General features: G+C 46.5%; 1 pseudogene; it reads right to left on the bottom strand.

Annotated features, from left to right (window-relative positions):
- Window positions 1–4879: 4879 nt before the first annotated feature.
- On the bottom strand, window positions 4880–6299 carry LOC102904135 (small ribosomal subunit protein uS2-like; annotated as a pseudogene).
- Between the last annotated feature and the right edge of the window lie 20900 nt (window positions 6300–27199).

Below are 27199 nucleotides of genomic sequence, written 5' to 3'. Positions count from 1 at the left end.
GAAAAATATGCTTGCACATCCTGAATTTCCACTCCCACACTCCTTCCCCCAAACCAAACCCATTCTAAAATATTATACATATGTAAATTATATATTGTATAACTATACATCTATAATTATATTCACATTATAGATACTATATTACTATATATTAACTATATAATATATAAATACTGTAATACTATACATTAACATATGCATTAACATATACTGGAAAAGTAATACCCTTTTAAACTATAAAGTGTGTTTTGTATGTGTACTTCACTTTAGTTATGTACATAGTATCCAGCACCACATCTGGAAGATCCTTCCGGGTTTCATTTGGCATATATGAAGCATCCAGGGGCCATGTAATATTGCTGAGGATGTATTCAATTATCCATCCCTTAATGAAAGACTCTTGGTGCCTTCCTCCCGGGAGCAATTCATCAATGCTCCTTTTCTCGAGAATCTCTCGGGATTGTAACTACGTGTCCGAGAGCAGGTGTCCACTCAGTTTCACCAATGAGTGGACATGAGATTCCAGAATGGCCATGCCAATTTGCAACCACACCAGAGTGTTTCCATTTCCCCACGCGCACTGACAAGCCGAGCTCCATGCTCCTGTGGCACATCCTGGCAGCCTCAGGCAAAGAAAGAGCAGCTGCCAATGTGGAGATCTCCTCTTAGGCTGTCTCAAGTTGCCTTCAGTGCCGATAGACTAAATTATGAAAGTATCTATCCGCACGTGTTGGAGTGTAAGTGTATGTGTGTAACTCTGGCATGTGTGTTGAGGTCAGGGGACAACTCACAAGCAATCGATTCTCTCCTTCTGCTATGTGGGTTGGGGGACCAAACTCAGATCATCGGTCTTGGTGACAAGTGCCTTTACTCCCTGAATCATCCTACCCCAAAACCTTATTTTATTTTATTTGATGTGGACAGGGCCTCACTTTATAGTCCTGGTTGATCTGGATTCACTTTGTAGACCAGGCTAGCCTACAACTCATGGAGATCTGCCTGCCCCAGCCCCAGCCCCAGCCCCAGCCCCTGACCCTGACCCAGGCCCTGACCCAGCCCCTGACTCTTGCCCCTGACCCTGACCCTGACCCTGACCCTGATCCTGATTCTGACCCTACCCCTGCCCTGCCCTGCCCCTGCCTCTTGGGTGCTGGTATTAAAGGCATATGCACCACACCACACCCAGCAAGAAACCTTATTTTAAAAACCATTTAGCATCTCCTTGATTTAGATAGAAAAATTAATTCAGCAAAATGTCTGTGAACCCAAAGAATAGAAAATAGTACAAAAGCTGTGTGTGTGGACTAACCCAACTGTGAGACTCACATTTAATAGGAATGTCAAGGAGGAAGCGCAGCCGTTGGGAAACAGGAACCATCTGGTTTGTGGAGGATGATGGGAAGGGAGGAGATGCTTTATGCAGTTCTAGAGTTAGAAGAGCCGCTTGGACCCCGTGAACTCTGACAAGAAAGGCAAGGCAAGACTGGATTGCAGTGTGCCTCGCACTCAAATGTCAACAACCTCACCCCCATCAAGAAAGCCCAAGAGTTCCCACAACACTACAGCCTTGCCTCACGGCATCCAGAGAGAAAAAAACTATCAAAATGACGGAAGATGGGGCTGGAGAGAGAAATCTATTAACATGACTCGGCAGTTAAGAGCACTGGTTGCTCTTCCAGCGGACAGCAGTTTGATTCCAGCACCCACATGGCAGCTTACAACCATCTGTAACTCCAGTTCCAGGAGATCCAATGCCCTCTTCTGATCTCCAGACACTACATGCATGCGGTGCACATACATATATGCAGGCAAAACACTCATACACAATAAGTTAAAAAAAAAAAGACAAGAAAAAGTAAAAACCATGTGAAATCTCTATCAATTAAAGAAATATAGTTCATAATCTAAAGTCTTCCCACATTAAAAACTTAAAGTCCAGATAGTGATTTCTTTCAAACACTTAAGGAGAAATAAAACCACCCCTTCATAATCTAAGGGGAAAAGAGAGAGAAGGAAAACTCCCTCTCATTTTCTGAGATCAAGTTTACTTCGACATATATATAAATAAGAAAAAGTAGAAAATAAAACTACGTACCAATATCCCTCATGAATATAAAAGTAAAAATTCTTAGTTTACTATTGACAAATGTAACTCAACAATAATGTTTACTTATTCATGGAGCTCATCCTGGGAATTCAATATTAGTTTAACATTAAAAAAAATAAAACTGTAATTCTCAATGTTAACAGAATTAAAGAGAAACCTCATGTGATTGTCTCAAGAGATGCAGAAACCCCATGTGGTGAAATTCTGCTCACCTATTCGTGGAGATATTCAATCATCAACTGGATAACCAATGTCTGTGGAAAGCTCATGGCTCATGTCATGCTCAATGGTAAGAAATTAGATGCTTTCTCTCCAAATCAAGAAAAAGATGGCCTCCACCTTCATCTCTTCTGTTGAGTTGAATCCTGGAATTCTGCCCCAATCAATAAAGAAAGAAAACCCACACATATATATATGCACACCTACACATATGCACACACACACACACACACACACACACACACACACACACGTATATATACATCTACACACATGCATGAAAACACAGATGCACACATAGTTACACACAAGCATACACACACAGGTACATGCACACACACACATACACGCACACACAAATTGTCTTCATTCATAGAAAACAAGTTCATGAAAAATTCTAAGGAGTTAGAAATAGAAATGACTCTACAATCCCAGAACTCAGGAGGCTGACGCAGGAGAATCCTGAGTCAAAGACTAGCCTGGGTTCGAGTGAAGCCTGGCTTTGCCATTGACTCTGCTGTGACTTCTGTTGTCGGGGGGAAAAAAAAAAAAAGAGCTATCCAAAAAAGTTCCTGAACTAACCAATGAGCTTAGCAATGTCATAGCACATGAAACATGCATTCCAAACTCAGGACTAAAGGTGGGTAAAGGGATTGCTGTTCAAGTTTGGATTCCAGTCCGAGTTAATTCAGTCTGTGTTAATCAGTGGCGCGTACCTGTAACTCCAGCACTGGATAAGGGGGAGACAAACAGATCCCAGGAAGTTTGCTGGCCAGTCAGTGTAACCAAAAGGGCAAGCTCCAGGTTCAGTGAGAGACTGTCTCAAAAAAAAAAAAAAACAAGGTGGGAAGTAATAGGATTCCTTATCAACCTCTGGTCTCCAGACATGTACACACAAGCATGCACACCATCACCCACACTTGTCACATATAAGCATATAACAGAGAGAGAGAGAGAGAGAGAGAGAGAGAGAGAGAGAGAGAAGAGACCCATCTGTTTGTTTGTTTGTTTATTTATTTATTTATTTTTAATTTATTTATTGCAACAATCTTGCTGTGTAACCCACTCTGCCCACAAAATGAGTTACCTCTTGCCTCAGCTTCCTGGATGCTGCGTTACAACCACACACAACCGTGCCTGCCATCAATCTTAGTTCTATAAATACCAACAAATAACTGGAGTTTGGATTTTTAAAGGACTTTTCACCATAGCTAGAAAAGTATGAGGTACTAAGAAACAATAGCAACAAAACACACGTGAAACCTGTGTAATGAGAACCGAAGCAGCTGAGAAAGCCGACAGAGGTCTAGATAATCAGGGCCTGCGTGACTGTGATGGGCAGATCCGTACTGTGAAGATGCCACATTCCTTCCAAACTGATCTGCAGATTGTTGATGTGCGCACACGTTTCTTCTTTGGGTTGTTTTGTTGTTTTGTCTGACAGATACTGAAAAGCTGACTCTAAAATTTACATACACAGGCGAAAGATGTGGAAGAGCCAAAGGAATCTTGAAGAGGCAGAGCAAAGCTGGACTTGCAAAATTCCACAGGGAAATTAAATTCTTTTCTTTTGACAAAGGGTCTCTCTACATACCCCTGGATGTCCTGCAACTTGGCTATGCAGACCAGGCTGGCCTTGAACTCACAGAGTGCTGGGACTAAATGCCTCTACCTCCTGAGTGCTGGAACTAAATGCAGGTGCCACCATGCCTGGCTCAGGATAAAAAAATCTTACCAGCCTTTTGGTAGCCAGTGATTTCTTAGGAAACAAAAAGCACTAACCACAAAAGGAAATTTTGAGAAATAAAGACTTCCTTAGATTTTAAAATACTGTTTTGTATCAAACCCTTTAAAGGCATTCGGACTATAGCCCACTGGTTAGTGCTTGCCCAGTATGCCAAAGATCCTGGGTTCAGTCTCCAGCTCTGGGAGGGGGAAAGGGAGCCTTATTAATAACATTACAAAGTCACACCCTAAAGGCCTGTCTTAGTGGAGATGTCAAGGATAAGTCCGCTGAGGCCAGAACTCAGGGAACTTTCGGTTGGTAGGAGAGTCTAACTGGCAGCCTCTTGGCTTAATTTTCCCTCGACTCCATGGGTCTGGGTTGTCCTGAAGCTTTGGCTGTCTCTCTGCAAAGGTTCCAGGGCACTGAGCAGTATGATCTCATTCGTCCCCACTCCCCGGAGATAATGAAGCCATAGTGAAGATGGCCCTGGTCGCAGAAAGGGGAGCAATGGAGCCCTTGATCTCCATGTACAGGTTGCCAGTGTGTGTGTGTGTGTGTGTGTGTGTGTGTGTGTGTGTGTGTGTGTGGTGTTTGTAAGAAAGAGAGAGAGAGAGAGAGAGAGAGAGAGAGAGAGAGAGAGAGAGAGAGAGAGAAGCTACCACATGTTTCCATCATGTGGCTTCCAGGAATGGAACTCAGGTCATCCAGCATGGCAGCAAGCTTTTTAACCTACTGAGCCATCTCATTAGCCTTGAAATACTTTTTTTCAGCTTTTAGGAACTTTATTTTCCTTCCACCTTTTTCTCCTTTGCTGCTCAGATGTCTGCAGAGGAGCTCAGGACCACTCAGTGGTGGCTCCATCTCACTCAGTGGCCTGTATCATGGGAGCTGTTGACCAGTCTTCAGCAGGGAACTGCTGGATGGGCACAGAGGGCACCTGCCCACCCTCAGACCAGCCTGCTCCCTCTAGCTGAGCAGCAGTGACCTCAGGAGCTGGCGGAAATTCCTCATTGGTCACAGCCTTCTCAGCAGCCTCCTCCTCCTCCTCTTCCTCCTCCTCCTCCTCCTCCTTCTCCTCCTCCTCCTCCCCAGTCTGCTCCAGGTCTCTGTAGAAGTGAAGATCAAGCTTGAGCTCCTGTGGGTGCCCTCAGGAGATGGTGCCTTTCATGTGGAGTACTACCTGGGCCAGCATCCACCACATCAGACCCACTGAATGAGCTCCTTTGTTGCTTGGGATGGCAATGTCTGTGGAGAGTCTGTGTTACACAGAGCAATGGTGGGCAGGTTGACTAAGACACCTCTGTGAGGGGCTGGTGGTCAGTTCTGGGATCAGTCATCACCAGAAGATGTATGTGGCTCCCTGAAGGCTGCTTGGATCTGGTTGGTGAAGGCCCCAGGCGTGAAGCAGCCAGCAGCTGGAGTGGCCCCAGTGGCCGCAGCAAACTTAAGTATGACTGGTGGCCAGTGTTCCTGGAGGAGATGGTGCTGACGTCAGCAGGGTTCTCAATGATAACAATGGCCTGAGCTGCAAGCAACAGCTTCTCCCAGATTATGATATAGAAACTGCTGTGGAATAATCATCTTGTACACTGTAAAGATTTGTCACTTGAATTGGTTTAATAAAACACTGAGTGGCTGGTAGCTGGGCAGGAAGTTAGGCAGGAAAGCCAAACTGAGAATGCTGGGAAGGAGGAGGACAGAGTCAAAAGAGTCACCAGCCAGATGCAGAGGAAGCAAGATGAGAATGTAGTTTTGAGACAAGGTACCAAGCTATGTGGCTAAACATAGATAAGAATTATGGTTTGGCCTGGCAGTGGTGGCGCATGCCTTTAATCCCAGCGCTTGGGAGGCAGAGCCAGGCAGATCTCTGTTAGTTTGAGGCCAGCCTGGTCTACACAGAGAGAGATCCAAGACAGGGACCAAAACTACACTCTGTCTTGGAAAAAAAAAAGAATTATGGGTTAAGTGTAAGAGCTACTTAGTAATAAACTGAGCTACTAGCTGAGCATTTATCATTTATAAGTAATATCAAGCCTCGGAGTCAATTACTTAAGAAGCAGCTTCCGGGTATTTGGGAACAGGCAGGCAGGAGAGAAACTTCCACCTACAAGGAACCATCAATTTTCCTTTTGTACATATACTGTTCCATCTAGAAGTCAAGGTTGGTGTCACCAAGAAGGTTCCTGTGGCAAGGAATTTGAGGACATTCTCCTCCTTTATCTGCAGGACACCAAGGGCTCTAGACATTGTGGAAGCTTCCCATATGAACCTGTTGTAATAGAGAGACAAAGAGAAGATCAGAAAGAGGGAGAGGAGAGAGAGAAAGGGGGGGTTAGGGGTGCATACCTCATGGGAGGAAAAGCAGAAGAGAGAGAGGAAGGGGAAGAGCCTTTCCCCAAAATGAAGCTTTTATGTCAGGACACAGGGTGGTGCCAAGGTGCAGGTCAGAATACTAACACTGGTTTCTAAGGGGTGGGTCAGAACACTAGCATTCCTCTATTTTGATTGTTATAAAAAGCTGAGTTATGAAAGCAAGTGGGGTAACAAGGGCACTGAATTCCCAAGGCTGCTTCAAGCTGACAAGGGGCGAAGCGGGGAGGGGGAACTGGGAGTCACACACAGTGGAAGACCTCAGGAACGTTCCTTGAGGGAGCTGAGGAAGCAGGTTGCAGCAGTGGTGTTCCAGGAGTTTGAGAAGGAAATAGCACATCAAATAAGGGTTTAGAAGCCATGGCATCTGCTGTTCTCTGGAGGTCAGGCATGAACAGTGAACCTGCAAAATGTGCTCAAAAAATAGGTGGGGCCAGAAATGGGCTCTGGAAAGTGTTAGTTTTCATCAGACCAGATTTCTTGATGCAGGAGCGAAACTTTTTCCCCAGGAACCTGTAGGTATCTGTAAGACAGCTGGAATAGATTTACATCATAGCAAAAGGGTTAAAAATCCATTTAAGGACTCTTAAGTACTCTTTTGTAGCCAATGTTTTATCAGTTTATCAAAGCTGCATTTATGAATATTAAAACTTTGACCTCTGGAGTTATATCTGAAACCAGTCTATCCTGTACCAATAAGTCTGTGAATGAGTCTGTAATTGGAGAGCACACACCACACACACACACATACACACACAATCTTGAGATTGGGAGATTGGGACTTTTAAACTGATACCCTAGTCATCAAACATCTTCAGATCTAAGAAGGATAAACTTAAGAAGTGAGACAGCTTTCCAGCTACCTAGGCAGAAATCCCAAGTCTCTCTCCATGGTTATTGTGGGACAGAAGCCCCAAAGGCAGCACTTGTTCAGCTGATAAACCCAGAGATCTGACAGATTTTTTTTCTGTGACGTAGAAATCTGAGGAGGTCGTCCTACCTGTCTTGGCAGAGAGGACAATCTATCCCCGTTGCTCCTCTTATTCACAGTCTGGACAGGATCTCAGATTTTTGCTGCATGGCCAGCCTTGCCATGAGCTTCTGAGTGGAAGTTCTTCTACAGCCATCCATCTTCTTGGAAGAGATACAGGAAGCTGCCAGGAGCTGACATGTCTCTCTGTCATCAAAAGTTTTTATATTAAATGCCATATTCTCGATCTCTACAGGTGTTTGAGGACTGGGGGAACAAAATCTGTTAGATGTATAAATTAAATCTGAATAACTGGTTTCCCAGTTAGTTACAGATTAATGAAGTTAGCAAGGACAGGGAGGCTCACATTCTTAAGCTGAATAGACCTTGAGTAAGGAGAGCCGTTCTCTAAGCCGTTGGCAGTGATATCTGAATCCACCACCATTTTTAATGCCCTGTAGCTGTAGTTCTGATCCCTGAGTACAGCCATACTACAGTCCTAAATGACTTATATAGAAATAGTTATTTCCTAAGCTGTCTCCTGAGAAGGTAAAGAAGAGTAACAGGGAAAAGATCCCAAGGCTGAATGGGAACAGGAAAAAAGAGGCTTGTGAGTCAGGGTGTGCCCCAACTCTGAGAAAAGGACCCTCTGAGAAGAGGAAAAGGACTCTCTTGGTGGACCAGAAATTTGGTTATTTATATACAAATAATAATTTCTTAAGATTATATAATACCTCTTTTGTTCTGCACAAAGAAGGTCAAGTGTCATTTCTTATTGCAGAACCATTTTAATTAATAAATATCAATTGACAATATCGGGTCTAGTTTCTTGTATGTCAATGGAAATTAGGTAGCCATTTGGTCCCCTATGCCAGGGTTTCCATCCTTAACCTAGCCCTCTAGCCTGTCCTGAGAACAGGGAGCCCTGGACAATGTGTTCTCCAGAGCTGCTTCAAGCTGAAATGGGGCGCAGGTGGTCAGGACTCTGGCTAGTTAAAGGTAAGGAGGGAACCCAGGCAATGGGATAGTTTATCAGAAGCATGTGGTCATCTGACCTGGCTGTAGAGAAAGGAAAAGATTGTTTGGCTAGACTGATCTACATCAGCCTTCAACAGGCCCATGTCTCACAGGCTGAAGTCAATAGCTAATGCCTGGATATGCCAGTCAGCCAGATGGAAGCCCACTGAAACAGACACAGACTAGAGACAAGAGTTAAAATTATTTGAACAAGAGTTAAAATTTTATGAATTTATTTGGAACCTCTTGGCTTACGGTCTTAGTAATTGGGAAAAGGAGACCAGGAGGGAGAGAAATACCATCCTCAGGAACAGACATGTGAGGAAACTCATTTGTCTGGAGCTCGTTTGACCTCTGTGAAGTGGATCTAATGATTTCTTTTGATCCTGTGAAGTTTATATGAACTTTTATTTTATAAAAGGAAATAAAAGTTTTAGATAAATTAGTATTATCAATCTGTACTGAAACCCATATCATAGAAGAGCAGACAATGGGTATCTGAAACACAGCAGAAGTAGACTCGTATCCTTGAGTCCTTCCAGAATTACAGATTTGTGTTAAAAAGGATGTATTACTGATATTTATATCCCGAATCATTTCCTAAAAACTGCTCCCGAGGAAAGGTTCAAGATCTCTCTTGCAATATCAAAATATTGATCTTCTTGCAATATCAAAATTAAAATCCATGGCATTTTTAAAAGATTTTAAATCTCTTAAGCATTATCATTGCTACATTATCTCAGCATAGGAGCGTGCCACCCCCACCCACAACCCCCGCCCACAACTGAGTCAAGAAATGATTTTTTGCTGCCCTTAGTAAAGATGGCGTTGAGGTCATATAACCTGTCCCCCTTTGACCTTAGCAAAGATGGTGTCTGCCTGACCACATGACAGCCCTTAGCAAATATGGCTACTGACCATGTGTTCATACAGGGTTTTTTTTTTCCCCCAAAATAAACTGAGCAGATAAGGAACAGAGAAATAAAGCATTTAAAAGTCAGTCAGAAAGAATTCTAGATGGCCATATCAATCATGCATTTCATTCGCACATAGGAAACAGACTTTGTGAAAGAAAGAAGAAAAGTTTTTCTGGGAAACTTTTACGGTTCATGCGTTGGAGCTCGGAGGCGGTGCTGTCGAGGGGACAGGGAAACAGAGTAGCAGTGCAGCGGGTGGGAGAGAGGGACCCCCCCACCCTCCCTCTACCCCCCACCCCCCACTCCCCATCCCCACTACCACCACCCCAGGCTGCAGCATGGTGCAGGCAGCCGCAGAGGAATGAACCCAAGCCACGGGTGGGCAGTAGCGGTGGGAGTAGGGGCCATAGGCACGTTCCCCACGGTGAGGTGTAAGGCCCAGTGGACTGGCCTCCAGCGTCCCAGAGGGTCGGAGAGGGCCAACCATAAGGGCACAAGATAGCCAATGGACCATCGCCACAAAGGCTATGGGTTGTGGGATGGAGTGAGCGCAGGCCATCTCCATATGCCATCCTACAGGGGCAGGGCCGAGGGGTTAGGAGCCCAAAAGACAGGTGGTGCCAGCACCATGATGGAGAGAGACCAGCGAATCCTCAGTCGTGAGAAAGTGGCCAAAAGGGAGGGCTTACCAATTCTGCCGCCAGTGTTGGATAAAGTGAGTGTTTAAGGTTCCAGGGGGCCGGCAGTCAGGAGAAAAGCACCAGAAGGACCTCTGCCCAGTCACTAGCACCAATGTTATGATATACTACACAGGGACCCCGAGAGTATCCTGGGCGTGTAGGGAAACATTCTGGGCAGATGCAGCAGGGTGGTGGCCCATGGAAAGTCATTCATACCCAGGCGCTGCATCCACGTGGAAATGGTTTATTATACTAGGAGATAAAGAGACAGGAAAGACAGAAAGGAGAGAGAGAAAGAGAGGTGTGCGCACCTCATGGCAGGAAGGAAGAGAGGAGGAAGGGGTGGAGTTTTTCCTTAAAATGAGGCTTTTACATCAGGATGCAGGGCGGCACCAAGGGCTGGCCAGAATATTAACACCCGTCTCTGAGCAGCGCAGAAAGCCTGAAGTATATTTTTTAAAAGCAATGTTAGTCTCATTGATTCATAATCAGGAAATGAAAATTCATTATCTTAAGCATATTGGTTACAAGTGAGAGAAACTCCATTTAGTCAACGGGAAGACTGCAAAAGGGCCTCCAAAGCAGCTTGCCCAGGAGCACCACGACTGTGACGGCAGTTGGAGCCTGGTCTCAGGAACAGCCATTCACCCCACCCCACCCCACCTTACCCCACCCCCCTCAAGCCCATCCCACCCTCACCCCACCCCCACCTCACCTGCATCTCACCTGTCCCAGCTCTGCACACTCACTCTCTAAATCCGACACATTGTAGGGGAGCTCCATTTCCACCTAGTCCCACTGCTCCCCAGAGAGGCAGGAAGGTTTTATCCAAGAGTAGCAATAGCCACCCAAGAGTCCCATGTAGCTTCTTTCTCGGGCCAAGACAAGGTGAGAAAGTCTCCAACTGCAGCGTGGCTCAGACCAGCCCTTCTCTGCCGCTAGAGTTGTGAAGGAACCAGCACAGATCCCAAGTTCCTTTCACCCATCTAGTGCTAACTCCATGTGCCCATTGCCTCTGCTCTGTAAATCATCTGTTCTTTCATCACTCATTTGCCGAGAGCCTAGCCCACAGAAGATGCCAAGATGAAGAGTAAATGCAGTTCCTGCTTCCAGCAGCCAATTCCAGACCCAATAGCTCGCTCTTTGCATCTGAAAAAACTTGCCTCGAGGACCCTTCTAGGGTACTGGGGGACAGAGAACCCCCAAGAAGAGCAGGGTGGAGATTATTGCTAGAGGGAAAATGTGCACCTTGGGAATTCCTCCAGAAACTCAAAATTCATGCTTTTCCTTTGGTTCACAATTAAAGGATTGGCCCCAGTCCCTGGACCCCTGAAGGCCAAATGGACCTATATCGCTCTACTGGAATTGCTATATGAACATTTAAAGCTAACTATCTATGCTGGGGATGAAGATCAGCAGTAGAATGCTCACCTACATGCGGAAGGCCCTGGGTTCCATCCCCAGTACTACAAAATAAACAAATGGATTTGTTTTGTATTTTCCTTTTTAATTAATTAAGGTCTCTTACTCTAAGGTATTATTGCTCTCAGAGTTAAACTCGCAGTCATCTGGAAGCTAATTTCTAGAGAAGCTGCTTGTCAGCTAATATGGAAATGAGGGAGGGATGGTTGTTTCAGCCAAACAGATCAGGAACTGGGGACACTCCAGTCATCCAGATAATTTGTATTGTATAATTTATAAAGTCGTCTTTTCTATAATAAGATTTTGTTCAGGAATGGAGTCCCCTGTTCTTCAATTAGCGAGCACTTTCAACCTCTGAGGGCACTAACATCTCAGGAAGCTATATCTGGGACGCGGTTATCAATGCATTCATCCCAGCATGCAGTGCGGTATTGCTTTCATGCCTTTTGTTGTCTAGATGCTGTTGTGGGGGGGACAGTGACAGTGAAATCTTAGCTCCTTCTGCTTTGTGCCTGTCACTCAGTCCTTCCTCCTCTCGTTTAAATTAGGAGGAAGTGTTAGAGGGAGTCAGAAGCCAACCCCTCTGCATTTCCCAAAAGAGATTAATGATATCCAACACAAGCACCCAGCAGATATGAACACACACTCAGAAATATGTCCACATTTATATTCAATTTATATGAAAGACAAAGGCATGCGGTTTTTCCACCCTAACAAAAGGAATGCTTACTAGAGAATCCTTAGAAATACATTAAAGGCTGTGTTAAATCAAAGTATCACATTGTGCATGGATATATATGCAATTATTGCATGTGACTCCCAAACCAAAATGACAATTTTAAAAAAGAAAATTTTTAAAAATCACATTACTTTTGTATTAAAGTAACAAAGACTCGATTTACATGCAGTGCCTGAAGGACATGTCTATGTGTAAAGACAGTCACGCTTGTAAAGATTTGACAACGAATCCTCTTCAGTTCCATTCTCTGGAAAAGTCTGCTCGGGGCGGGGGGGGGGGGGGGGGGGGGGGCGGGGTGAGGGGCGGGGGGGGGGGGCGGCACCTGAGCCCCAGACTCCTTTCCAAGTCTGTGATGAGTCCGTACGTTCGCTGATCACCCTTCAGGTCTTGGATCCAATTTAACATTTGGCTGGTGGCACTTTCAGGGAAACATGGCCCGGCAGACTGGAAATTTACAAACCTCCTGGAACAGCTATTTGCTAAGCTTGTGTCAACTCTGCCTGCCTGAGCTGAGACAGCTGCGGCATCGCAGAGCCTGAGGTGCAGATGGTGCTCCTGACGTGAGGCCAGGGCTGGCTGCATCCTGCACATCACAGAACCCTTCCTCCAGCCAACAAGCCGGCTCCTCTTGCAAGGCGCCTGCACCCCGCTCCAGCCACTCCAGGGTGGTGGCCGTGCATGAACATGGTGGCGGAGAAGGGTCCAGGAGGAAGGGCTTATTCTGCCGCCACCTTTACCGCAGCACGCCCTGGCGTGGGCCTGGAAGAAGCATGCTTCCTCAGCAATGTCTAAAACATACAGAAAATCCCTAGTTACTACCCAAAATAGACACTTCCCTCAGTGACACAAATCCTTCCGCCGTCACACTCCAATGGTGTCAAGCATCTAATTTGGCGTCTCTGGCCCCGGTCTGGGTCTCTCTGCCTTCCTAAGCCTGAACAGAACTTCGTCCTCCAACAACAAGGTTCTGCGGTCCTTCTCACGGTTCAGATTAGGAACATCACGACTCGAGCTGCCCAAATGCTGGTTCACACATCCATTCCATCAAGATTTATTAAGCAGCTACTAAGTTCTGAGCTATGGATACAGTTGTGAGAAAGTCCTGCATTGGTAAATAATATTAACAAGTTCCTGCCTCTGAATGTGTCCATCCAGTCAGAAAGATGGGTGAAGAGGTACGGAAGGGGAAGGATGGAGTGATAGAGGCATGCAAAAAAAAAGAAAAAAAAAGGACAGACGTATCCAGTCAGAGGGGATCCGTAGCACAGCTGGAGTCTGGATGGAAGCCTGAAAAGTGAACAGGCTTTCACAGGTCCAGAGGCGCTGAGACAGGGGCATGGGGTGGGCATAGGACACGCAGGAAGCCAGAATTCCCAAGGACAATGTCCCAGAGAACTGAAGCAAGTGCCAGCAAAAGACAGCACTCCATTCATTTGTGCTTTTCATTTTGCACTGTGTATGAGTTCGGTTTTTTAACATAGATGTTTTCTGTCTTACAGAGGGTTGTTTTGTCCTCTGTGTAGGACCTTTTTTATTTTTATTTTTATTTTTTATTTTTTTTTTTGAGAGAGGGTCTTCTGTGTCCCAAGCTAGACTTAAGCTAGACTTAAGCTTACTATGTAGCAGAGAATGGCTTTGAACTTCTGACCCTCCTGCCTCCACCTCCCAAATTCCAGCCGCCACACCAGGCCTATGTGGTGCTGGGGATTAAACTCAGGACTTCACACATGCTAGGCAAACACTCTGCCGATTGAGCTACAGCCCCATCCCAAGACCCAGTTCTTAACTCACATTGCGTTTCAAATGGTATTCAAGTATGTCTTACATCCCTTTTTCTCAGATAACTACATTTGGTGAAATAAACGTCATCCCCCATCTCCCCTGGCTTTGGGAAAGGTGACGGTGATCCCCCCATTCCTGTGCAGTGTGGAGGGGGGCTGGGGGAGGAGCCGATCTGCAGTCATTTTAGAATTCACAGAGGGACATTTCTCGGGATTCAGCTTTCTTGAACTTCTAGACAAAATTCAATACCCAGAACTCATCCGCTTCTCAAAAACTCTTTGACTTGCAAGACATAACACTCTTTCTCTCCCCTCCTGCCATTCTGTCTCTCTGAAACCCTGGGAGGTCTCAAGGCTCATCCCCAGAGCCCTTCCTCTGCTCACTCTTGTTAATAATTTCTTTAATGTATCTCTCCAGTGATCAACGTGTGGCCGTTTCTATCAATGTACAGACCCAGCTGAGGCAGCCCCTGGTGGTTCTGAGGAGGGCCTGCCAATTGCTGTTTGAGACTAAGCATCCAAAACTCATTCCTATTTGTAGAGAATTCCCTTTCTTATAGGTCTTGATAAGAAGCTGAACTGTGTCACCCGCAGAAAATGGAGATAGCTCAACCAATCAAAGGCTCATTTAGACTCAGTTCAGATCTTCCCAGGTGGCAACCTTAACGGCAGTCCCCAGAAACATGGCCAGAGTATCTGTAACACGAAATGTCACACCCTGGCATCAACAGCCCCAGCGGAGGCGGGGGGCGGGGGGGGGGGGTTGGCTGCAGGGTGTGCTGTTGACCCCAGCCCCGAATGTACAGATCCCTGCCAATTCTTCCTGTCCACTTCACGTGCCCAGCTCTGCAGGCCTCACTATCTGCTCAGTAAATCGTTTTCTGCTTGAATAAAGTGGAATTAGGATCCATTCTTGAGAGAGGTTTCTGTCTTTTCTCTTTCCTCGAGGGGGCATCCAAGGTTTTGCCTAAATCAGGGAATTCCGAGGTCTGGTCCTCAGGGATCCAGCGGGAGAACAAAGCAGGTCATAAGGTCTGCAAAATCAAGACAATTTTTTGGTTTTGGTTTTGGTTTGTTGTTTTGTTTTTTGAGACAGGGTTTCTCTCTGTAACAGTCCTGGCTGTCTTGGAACTCGCTCTGTAGACCAGGCTGGCCTCGAACTCACAGAGATCCTCCTGCCTCTGCTTCCCAGGTGCTGGGATCACAGTGTGCACCACCATGCCCGGCTTCAAGACAATTTCTTATCATTACTGAGACATTCTTTATCTGCCTTTTTCCCAAGGGTTGACATTTTTCCCTGAGGACACGACGCAAGTGAACACTGAGTGGAAGGACTGAAATCCTGAAATCTCAGCATAAACCGAAGCTGCGGCATCAAACTGTGGCCACAGCATCTCCACACTCTCACAGAAAACCCGACTGGTTCCAGGGAAGAAGAGTATTTGATGGGGGACAGAGCACTAGAAAGGGGCCTAAGCAGATGGCTCCATTGGTAAACCGCTCGCCATGCGAATATTCGGATCCCCAGCACCCAGATAAAAAGCTGGGTGTGGCAACGTGTACCTGGAATCCCAGCATTGGTGAGGTAGAGACAGGGGGATGTCTGCCTGTTGGCCGGCCCCACTGAGTCGATGAGCTCCAAGTTCAGTGAAAGCCCCTATTTCAAAAAGCAAGGAGGAGAAATGACTGAGGAAGAATCTGATGGTGACTTCTGTACACAAGTGGACGTATGTGCACAAACAAATGCACCATAACCGCAAGAACCTGATGGTGACTTCTGTACACAAGTGGACGTATGTGCACAAACAAATATACCATAACCGGAAGAACCTGATGGTGACTTCTGTACACAAGTGGACGTATGTGCACAAACAAATACACCATAACCGGAAGAACCTGATGGTGACTTCTGTATACAAGTGGATGTATGTGCACAAACAAATACACCATAACCGGGAATGTATAGAGAGAATGGGTTTATGCTATAATTAGGGGATTTATTAAACTGGCTTATACAGTAGGGGCAAGGTTGTCAGCAGTGGCTGTCTGTACTGGAGAGGCCAAGAACCCAGACAATCTTTGGTCCATGTGTCTGGATGCCTCGGCAGTCCCAGTCCGGTGCTGAAGGACCCTGAGACCTTCTCCTGAAGACCTGAGAAGCCGGAGTCAACAGAGATAGCAGTAAGCATGGATGTACTCACTCAGGAAGAAGTGAAGACAGGCAGGCCCTGGCGGGGCTTTTGTCTCAGATTTCTTTATATATGGGTCACCCACTGAGGACAGTCTCCCTGCTTCAGCTAATCCCCTTTGGGGATGTCCTCACAGACGTGTGTGCTTCCTGGGTGACTCTGGCTCCCGTGAAGTTGACCTTCAAAACCAACCTTCACGAGTGGTATACGCCTAGGGTCCTAGCTGCTCTGGGGTTGAGACTGAACAGGAGTTCCAGGTCAGCCTGAATAACATACTGCAAACCTTGTCTAGAAAAAAAACACCATTTTTTAAAACAATGGTTTTAGATTTGGTTCTCTCTTATGTATGTGAGTGTTTGCCTGCATGTGTGCATATGCATCACTGTGGAGCCAGAAGAAGGTGCTGGGTCCCCTAGAACTGGAGTTCCAGGTGGCGTTAACCCACCAAGTGGGTGCTGGGAACCGAACCGGACCCCCTGCAAGAGCAACAAGTACTCTTAACCACTGAGACATCTCTCCATCCCCCTAAAATATACTTTCTGAAGCAGTAAATATTAATTGTATTAAGCCTTGACCCTAAATGTGCATTGCTCTAAAATGTGGCTTACTCCAGGCAAAGCATCTGTGTCGTGGTTTGGGTTGGCAATGAACACCATTTATGTTCATATATATAATAGTATAATAGGACACCATTTATACTCCAAAGAATGACTAGTTGACTGGTTGAAAGAACAGCCATTATTATTTAGAATTAAAGATTTGAAAGACAATGTTCTGAAAATGAATGAGTGAGTCCCCCCTTCCTGTGAAAACAGCATTTGTTCCCAGCACACACACCCATTCCCTGTGCCTGGGGATAGTCCCTGGATAGGGAAAGAGACCATAGTGGAGACAACTCTACATTTTCATTCCCTAGTCCTAGAAGCCAACCCCAAAGAAGGCCCTCTAACAAAGACCCAGAGACCTTCCATCATGTATATTTCTTTGTAGCTGGAAATTTCTCCAGTCCCGCCGGGGCCTGCAGCCACTCAGACCCAAGTAAACACACAGAGACTTATATTACTTATAAACTGTATGGCTGTGGCAGGTTTCTTGCTATCTAGTTCTTGTATCTTAAATTAACCCATTTCTATTAATCTATAAGTTGCCGCATGGCTTGTGGCTTACTGGTACTTTACATTTTACTTCTCATGGCAGTGGCTGGCAGTGTCTCCTGACTCAGCCTTCTACTTCCCAGAATCCTCCTCTCTCCTTATCCCACCTACACTATACTTCCTACCTGGCTACTGGCCAATCAGCTTTTTATTTATCAATCAACCAGAGCAACACATTTCACAGCATACAGAAAAAACATCCCCAGCATTTCTTGGTACAAGATTTCTCTTGGCCCAGGATGGTCTCCAACTTGCTGGGTAATGGAAGATAACCTTGAACTTCTGCTCTCTGGAGTTCTAGGACCACACATGTGTGCCACCACTCCCAGTTTATTCAGTACTGGGTCTCAAACCCAGAGCTTTATGCACGCCAGCTAGACACTCCACCAACTGATTCACACCACCAGCCCCTGGGTTTGTCTTTGACAGCAGACAGCTCACCTGCAAGCCCTCACCGGGTATTCTTATCTGCCCACTAGCCCTTCTGTAGCTTTGAATTTTTGCATCTGTTTGGGAGGAGGATGGAGGGAAAAAAGCTGCTTCCAGACACTCAAATGCAGAAGAGGAGAAAGCCATGCAGAAAACCGACTGATAGCCTACCCAAAGCCTAGCTGGCCGTTGCTGGAGCCCTGGCTGTTAGATGGTCCCCCTTGGGCTTCAGATTGCGGCTCCACTCTCAGAGGATGCTCTGAGCCCTTCATCCTGTGCACAGCTGTGTCCTGATGGGCTCCTTCCACTCGGAACCCATCTCCTGCTTTTAGCTCAGGTCTCGCTGAACTTTAGTATCACTGCCCCCACTAGTGTCCCGATGTAAATGAGATCCATTCCCCACAGGGCCTTGCTTTCCCTTCACAACATATACCATCATTGGAATTGTATATTTATATATGTTGGCTTGTTTATGATTCACTCTGTCAGTGGACCATAGCCAGCAGGGGGCAGGAACCATGTCTGTGGCGTTCAGTACTGTATGCCCCAAAGTGAGTTCTCGGTATTGATTTATTGAATCAAAGAAGGAAGAACCTACAGCTATTATCCTTTCTAGACCTGATTTTCTTTTTGTTTTTGTTTTTCTTTTTTAAGCTTCTTATGGTACCAATGGGATAAATTTATTTTTTATTTTAATTTTGTTATATTTATGATTTAATTTGATGTGTGTGAGTGCTTGGCTTGCATGTATGTCTGTGCACCACCGTATGCGTGCAGAAGCCTGCAGAGGTCAGAAGAGGGGTCAGACAGATGGGAGTGAGCCAGCACGTTTCTCTCCAACCCCCTCCCCATCTGTTTTTCCACTGTCAGCATATAAAGTCATAAAAATCCCTCTAAATTTGCTTCAGCAGCGTTCCAGAAATGTTGTGCATTGTATTTGCATTATCACTTCAGCACAAGTATTTTCTAACTTCACTCTTGAATTCCCTAGTGATGTGCAGGTCATTTAGGAGTAGGTGGTTCAGATTTTGTATTGCTGGTTACTGGCATGTGAGAGCACACACTGTATGCGCTCCGCAGGATTTATGGCCGACCCTATGGTCTATCTGGGGGGATGGTAGCATACCCATCTAGAAAGCATTCAGATTCTGAAGGTGGGAGGTGTGATGTTTATATCAGTTAGGACAAAGTAGTTGATAGTATTATTCAGATCCTTTAAATCTTGATTTCTTTTTCTAGTTTCTCTGTCGGTTCCTGTGAAGGGCGATTGATGTCTCATGGTGTTTGAAGCTGTTAGGAGGTACACACTTATGTTTACTGTTTTAACAGAGCCTTGATTATCTTATCATTAGGAAGGATCTTGCCTTTGTCTCTGATAACGCTGTTTGGTCTTGAAGTGCGTCTTCTGTTTGTGCCTCTCACAACTGAAGTGAAGTGGTAGCCTTTAAACCTTCCTACATCTGCTTCACAGTGCGCTCCCTCGCTCTCTTATCTCAGCACAAAGTGGAAACAAACCACAAAAGTGGCAGGAGCCAAAGAGATTATTTCCTCTAATGCAGACAAGAGAGGGTAACCAAAAGACTGGTCCATCCCCCCACTCCCATCTCTGCTTCGGTGATCAGTCCCCAAAGGGCTGAGCCACGCAGTCTGCCCATTTCCCAGGCTTTGTTCCGAAAGCAATCCCACCCATTTCTGACATGTTTATGCTTTTGATTCTATCAAACTCAGGACTTTCAATAATGTATGAAAAGGAGAATCATTTCATGACTAATAAAGCAAGCTGGAAGACAAACTTTTTGACTGGAGTGTAACTGTGAACACAATCGATGAGGCTCTAACAAGCTTCCCGGTCTAGCAGAGGTCCAGGGGAGAAGCTCATAGCACTCTGAGGAAATCAGGTATCAGGTTAGCTGCGATTTTTTTTTTCTTCTGATCAAGCCCTTCTGAACATCTTCTACTCCTGCTAGGGGAATAGCTGGTAATATAGATTTTTATAAACTGCAATGCAGATAATACACAGGGATTCCCCTGCATGTTTTCATTAAAAGTTTGAGAATTGTTGCTTCTAAAATGCAATGGTATGATTGCTGAGGAACCTCTTACAAGCTTTAGATGGTTTTCAGCCATTTTGGAAATCTCCAACAGCCACAGTAGATGTCTATGATCCAGACAGATGTATTAATGCATACCAGCAACTCCAGCACTCAGGACGGGGTGGCGGGAGGATCAGGCCATCCTCAGCTACATAGCAAGTCCAGGGACAACCTGAACTACAGGACACCCTGTCTCAAACAACAACAACATATGCCTGGGCCTTAGACATCATAGCCTGCCATTGGAGGCATCTCCATGAATGCTGTTTCAGGCAGCTACATAGATGGAGTCTAAGAGAGACACCAAAGGCCCGAAACAGTAGCAGCTTGACCCCATGTCTTTGAGAAATTGTCTTCAAAGGGCTCCAGGCCACCTCTACACATGTCATATTAAAATTCATTAACACATTGGAACGTGTGTGTTTAGTCGTTTAGTGGCATTAGGCTTTGGTCTCTAGTAAACAGCAAAGACCCCCCCCCACCTTTGGTCCTTTGCTCTTAGGCACCTCTAATTGTTTTCCATTATCAACCAAAACAGATGATGCCAAATCTCCACACAGCTCCAGCTCCAACCTGTTTGCCTGAATTATACATTTCTGTCTCTGCTCCAGCTCATTCCCACTGGTCTCCGATTAAATCAAATCTGACCGCACTGCTTAATTCCCCGTGTCAATTTGATCGGCCTACGGGATGCCCAAATGCCCAGCAAAACATTATTTCTGGGTTTGTCTGTGAGAGTGTTTCCAGAAGAGACTAGCACTTGAAGAATCGACTTAATAAGAGCGTCCCACGTGCCAGTCATGAGTGGGTTATCACCCATCTGTAGTACTCAGGGAACGGAACCGACAGGATGAACATGTGTACACCACAGTGATGTGCAGGCTATGGTCCAGGTAGCACAACAATGGCAGTCTCCTGACAGAAATGCCGAGAATCTGGGAGTCGTTCAGCCCCTGAGGCTGACATCTCAGCAGCCTCAATCTGAAGTTCTGGGGGATCCCTGAAGAGCTGCTGGTCTTCCATCCGTGTTAGAATCCTGAAGAAACTGACGGCAGCAGGATAGACCAACTTGCTAGCCAGTTAGGGCAAGCAGGCAAAAAGCCGAATTTCTTTCTCCCATATCTTTTTATTCGAGCTGCCACCTGAAGGTTCGACCCAGATTTAGGTGGTTCTTCCTGCTTCCAATGATCTCATCAAGAAAATCCCTCAGCAGCTCGGGTTTCAGTTGATGCCAGATGTAGAGAAGTGGACAAGAAAGATTAATCATCACACCATCCATTCAAGACTCAACGGAGCCAAAGGACGGAGGAGGGGAGTAGGTTCTCTGTCTACCTATCTACAATCTATCTATCTATCTGTCTATCTATCATCTATCTATCCATCTACCATCTACCTATCTATCTATATGTCATCTATCTATCTATCATCTATCTATCCATCTATCATCTTTCTATCCATCTACCATCTACCTATCTATCTATGTATCTGTCATCTATCTATCTGTCTGTCATGTATCTATCTATATATCTGTCATCTATCTTTTTATCTGTCTATCCATATCTATCATCTAGGTATGTATGTATGTGTGTATGTATGTATGTATGTATGTATGTATCTATCTATCTATCTATCTATCTATCTATCTATCTATCTATCTATCTATCTATCTATCTATCTATCTTTGGTCCTTGGAACTGGTGCTCTGACAGTTCTCAAAACTTCATACTCAAGAATTCACACCAGCCGAGCATGGTGGCACACACCTTTAATCCCAGCAGCTGGGAGACAGAAGCAGACTTCTCTGAGTTCAAGGCAGACTGGTCTACAGAGTGAGTTCCAGAATAGCCAGGGATACACAGCCTCAAAAAAACAATAACAAAAGTATTCACACCAGTGGACATCTGGGGTCAGAGGTCACCTGATCCACGTGAAACCCATAAGCTAATTCTAGTCAACACTTTTCGTATTAATGAAAAAATATCAGGGGGTAGTAGGTACTTCATCCAGATGGCTTCAGTAATGATAGAGGACCCCATAGCACAGATGGTGAGAGCACCCTCGGGCATCCTACCTACCCTGGCTCCTGGTCCTTTTCTAAACCTGGCTAGGTCCTGTAGACCCACTCCATGTGCTGCCCAGTGTCCTCCCAAGTTAGTTCCTTTCCTAATGAAGTCAGCCGAGGCCGGTCTCTGATGTTTGTACTCAAGAACCCAAGCAGTAAAAACAAAATCAGCAAGACGGAGGTGTGGGGAAATCAGAGGGCTGGCTGGAGGATTCGATTTTAAAGAACAGGGCAATAAAACCCAGCTAATGATGGAGGAATCTAACAGCTCCTGGCCCTTGATGGTGAACTGCTAAAATTAAATTATCACTTAGAGTCACCTGGAATAAAAAACTCGCTCATTAAGGCAAAACTTTCCAAGGCCACATTGCTGCTCACACAGAGCAAAATGACAAGCATGAATCACACAAACTGCTGTGAGTGCGGCTTCTCCTACAGACTGGGTAGTTGAAAAACAGAAGTGATCAGCTTAAATCTCCCGATCCCAAGCCCGAGATTTTCCAGTACGGTGCTAAAGCAGCATCTTCGAGCACACCTCCGCTGCCCAACTCGAACATCTGTTAACTGGCCCCCACCCCCAGCTACGGTATGTGCCAGCGAGGGTGGGGTTCCGGAAACGCTGTGACCCCAGAGTCTGTAGGAGGGCATTCAGCAAGATGTGAAGGACTCGAGCATCCAGAACACTGAAGAACTGGTAGAAGCCTGTGCCTTGGCTGACCAGATGGTGCTGTCACTTCCCTTCCTTTGCATGGGTCCTTGTAACCGGATGGTGCTGTCACTTCCTTTGCATGGGTCCTTGTGACCGGATGGTGCTGTCTCTTCCTTTGCATGGGTCCTTGTAACCGGACGGTGCTGTCACTTCCTTTGCATGGGTCCTTGTGACCGGATGGTGCCATCACTTCCTTTGCATGGGTCCTCGTGACCGGATGGTGCCGTCACTTCCTTTGCATGGCTCTTGTGACCGGATGGTGTCGTCACTTCCTTTGCATGGGTCCTTGTGACCGGATGGTGCTGTCACTTCCTTTGCATGGGTCCTTGTGACCGGATGGTGCTGTCACTTCCTTTGCATGGGTCCTCGTGACCGGATGGTGCTGTCACTTCCTTTGCATGGGTCCTTGTGACCGGATGGTGCTGTCTCTTCCTTTGCATGGGTCCTTGTGACCGGATGGTGCCATCACTTCCTTTGCATGGGTCCTCATGACCGAATGGTGCTGTCACTTCCTTTGCATGGGTCCTTGCGGAAGGGAGTGTCTGCTCCATCACTCTCTGTCTGCAGATGTCTAAAGACCGTCAGATGCCAGTGTGGCCCAGAAGCAGGGATCTAAGCTTGTTATTACCTGAAAGGTTAGAGGCGCATCAGAAGAATGTCAGAGCCAGGCTTGAGCCTGCGGCGCCAGCCCTCAGGAGGCTGAGGGAGGGAGAGCTCAAGTGAGGTCAACCTGGACTGTTAGGGGCTTTTCTCGTTCCTATGAAAAGATACATGACAAGAGGGGCTGGGGAGACGGCTCAGCAGGTCAGAGTGTTCGATGCTCTTCCAGAGAGGATCTGAGTCCTCAGTACACATGCCATAGCTTTTCTAGTTCCAGGGAATCCAGAGCCCTCTTCTGGCCTCCACCAGCATCAACACACATGAAGCAGACAGACAGACTGACTGACAGACACACACACACACACACCACAGCAGGAGGGCCATGGTGCCAGGAGCACAAGCAGCTGCTCACACTGGGTCCACAGTTAGGAAGGCAGACAGGAAGTGGGACCAAACTAAGAAACCTCAAGGTTTACTCTCAGTGACCTGTTTCCTTCAGTTAGGCTCATCCTGAGGCCTTGCACCAGTGTTCAAACTGGAGACAGAGTTCAAACATATAAGTCTACCTGTTGTGCCCAGATCGTGACCCCCAGAGAGACCACCAAAAACGAGCATGCCGGAATGCAAAAGCAAGGTTTAATTCTGGATATCCAAAAGCAATACAAGCCTAGGCAGGGACTTCGTCCAATACATCCAACACAGTGGAGGCTGGAGGAAGCGCCCACCTGTCTGCAAGCTCAGTTTTTAAAGGGAAAAGTCACAAGGTTACATCATTTAGGGGTGCTAGTACAAGTACAATTCTGATTGGCTCGCTTCTAGGGACTTCTAGAAATTACTTCTAAGGGAGTGGTTGCCCGCCACCATTTCTCATTGGCTGCCCTCAGGTGGGGGCATTCTGTGGTCAGTTACCCTGGAAACCAGGGAGAGGACATTCCATAGTCTGGCAGGCATTACCTCATGACTATCTTGTGACTCTGTACTTTTACACTTCCTGGTTTCTGGAATCTGAACTGACTGGTTTCAGTAACTAATGGCCTATTCCCAAAAGGAAAAATCTTAGGCCTTAATTTTAGGGTGAAAGCATTTTGGTCTTATTTCTAAGATGGCTCATTTGGTCTCACATACCAACCTATTTCAAGAGAAGGTGAATTTAAAAAAATCAGATTATTTCCACATTGAAGTTTTCTTTGCCCAGTTTAGCATTCCCATTTTAAATTAAAAATAAAAATAAAAATATTGTGGTAGTACATGCCTTTAATCCTAGCACTTGAGAGGCAGAGGCAGGCAGATCTCTGAGTCCCAGGACAGCCAGGGCTACACAGAGAAATCTCTGTCTCAAAAGAAAAAAAAGAAGAAGAAAAGAAATACAATTCTAGGGCTGGAGAGATGGCTCAGTGGTTAAGAACACTGGCTTCCAGGGAAACTGGGTTCAATTCCTAGCACCCACATGGTTACTCCCAACAGTCTATAACCCCAGTTCTAAGGGAATCCGATGCCCTCTTCCGGCCTCCAGAGTCACTTCATTTGCGCACAAGGTGCACAGATATACAGTCAGGCAAAGCAAACAGTCATGTACATAAAATAAAAATAAAGGCTAAAGAAAGATGGTTCTAGAAGACAGACAGACAGACTGCAAGGATGGTGGAAGAGATCACAGCTCTGCCATGTCCTCTGCTGACAACCTGTGTGTGTTGTGGGGGGCCCAAAATACCTTGACCACACAGCGGCCATGACAGGCTTACTGGCAGGCAACACCCCATCCAGGAAAAGCCGTAAGTTGACACCACCTGGGGATCCACCCAGGGATGGACCAGCATCTAAGGGGAAGAACCTGACATCCCAAACATTCCAACCACCAGATAAGATTAGGTAAGATTGCCAGATGTCCCTGAGCCCAGCACACGCCTATTTCCCTTTTACAAATGTCCCTAGATAAATGTCAGCCAATCAGGGTTCTGAACCCTGGAAATCCCCTCACCCCAGCCTCTGCTATGACAAAAACCCTACCTCACCTAGGCTTGGGGCTCTCTGCTCTCAGCACTCCTGCGGCAGACAGATGGAGGGACCAAGCTCAAACTTGAAATAAAGGCTCTTTGCTTTTACTTGTGGGATTCAGTCTCCATGGTGGTCTTTTGGGGGTCCTCAAAATCTGGGCATAAAGTGTGTGTGTGTGTGTGTGTGTGTGTGTGTGTGTGTGTGGTGTCTGCAGGGGTGAATGCCAGAGGTGGGGGGGGGGAGAGAGAGAGAGAGAGAGAGAGAGAGAGAGAGAGAGAGAGAGAGAGAGAATCCAACCTTAGGACCTCTAAGCGTTTATGTAGACTGCCTGGGAGCCGGAACTCACCCCACAACTATAGCCTGAAGCTTCCTCAAGCCTCTTCATAGCCTCTTGGGGTGCTGACCCCCCCAACACACACACCCTTCACCCCTCAGGTAGCCTCAAGATAAGCACCATTAAACTGAGAGTGAGGTAAGGAAGGGGCAGAGCATGAAACATGTGTTATGCCCAGATCGTGGGGACCCCCAAAAGACCGCCATGGAGACCGAGTTCCACATGTAAAAGCGAAGAGCCTTTATTATCTTCAAGGCCCCGGGGGCTTGGTCTCTCTGTCTGTCCAACTGAGCGGGTGAGAGCAGAGAACCCTGAGCCCAGGCAAGGTAGGGTTTTTATCATAGCAGAGGTTGGGGTGAGGAGATTTCCAGGGCCCAGGACCCTGGTTGGCTGACACTTGTCTAGGGGTGTCTTGGTAAGAAGGGGAAATAGGTGTATGCTATCAAGGACATCTGGCTGTCTTATCTAAAAGTTGGGATGTTTGGGATGTTAGGTACTTCCCCATCCCTGGGTGGTGTCAGCTTACGGCTTTTCCTGGATCTGGGTGTTGCCTGCCAGTAAGCCTGTCACAGAAGCTGTGTTTGGGCCTCTAAGCCTGTCATGGCAGCTGTGTGGTCAAGCTGTTTGGGGTCCCTCTATGCTTGAAGGCCTTAAAGCCAAAACCAGAGTCTTCAGGCTTAGAAATCTGTGTTCGGACACAATGGGTGGCACCTAGAACCAACCAGTGGTAAAAAGACAGGAAGGCCCAAGCCAACACTAGCCAGGCCTGAAACATCTTGTAACTGTGAACCAGGCAGTCTGTTTGCCTAAGATGGAGTCAGGACAGCTTTCGTGGGGTGGGTCAAGTGGTAAACATCCTGGGTGTGGTGGGTTTCATGTCTCTGAACCTGCTTCCTGTGTATGAGAATCTACCACAGGGTGGATGGTGAGAAAAAGGGCCCCTCCTTCCACCAAGGCCTGCCCTCCCCTCACCCTGTAGCCAGAGCATCTCAGGCATAAGACACAGAGACACAGGACAGTTAAAGTTCCACCCAGTCACTCTGCGGTGGCCCATTTCCAGGGCTCTGAAGAAGCAGCAGGTCCTGACCAGCTAGCTGGCCCTTGTGAGACCCTGGGGAAGCGCGTGCCTGGCCGCTGCTTCTCCCACACTGCCGCCCGCCTGTTCTCTACACCTGGGCTCCAGCTTGCCTGTCAGTTCTGGACAGACCTACTGTTATTCCCCTCGATTTCTTTGGCTGCCTCAGTTACCCAGCCTGCCACTGCCAGGGATAAGAAGTGCCACCAGGACAGGCAGAGCAGAAGCAGTCTAAAGCTGTGCCTGGGCAGATGTGGAGCACGCTGCAGAGAGACATTCTGGGAAGGGAGAGGTTGTGGTCTACAAAGGGGTGACCTGTCCAGCAGGTCAGGTTATTAGGTGAGACCCGAGGAGGCACCTCCTGAAAACCAATGGGGGCGAGAGAGAAAGGAGACCAGGCGCATAAAGAAAGACAGAGTCAGCCTGAGTCGCGTCAAGGTCTCGTTTATTGTAAGGGGAAGCAGGCTTATATATACTGGGGGATAGGAGAAGTGAGTAGGGGAAGGGAGGGGGATGAAAAGTTTCTGAAGAATAGGATCAGGGTGAGGTCTCTGGTCCAAAGCTTGTGCAACCGACCAACCTGAACGTGTTTCAGGAAGTTATTCTAAAAG

This window comes from Peromyscus maniculatus, chromosome 6 (genome assembly GCF_049852395.1).
Source record: "Peromyscus maniculatus bairdii isolate BWxNUB_F1_BW_parent chromosome 6, HU_Pman_BW_mat_3.1, whole genome shotgun sequence".
In the NCBI taxonomy this organism is placed as follows: Eukaryota; Metazoa; Chordata; class Mammalia; order Rodentia; family Cricetidae; genus Peromyscus; species Peromyscus maniculatus.
This window is presented reverse-complemented; position numbering and strand designations above follow the sequence as displayed.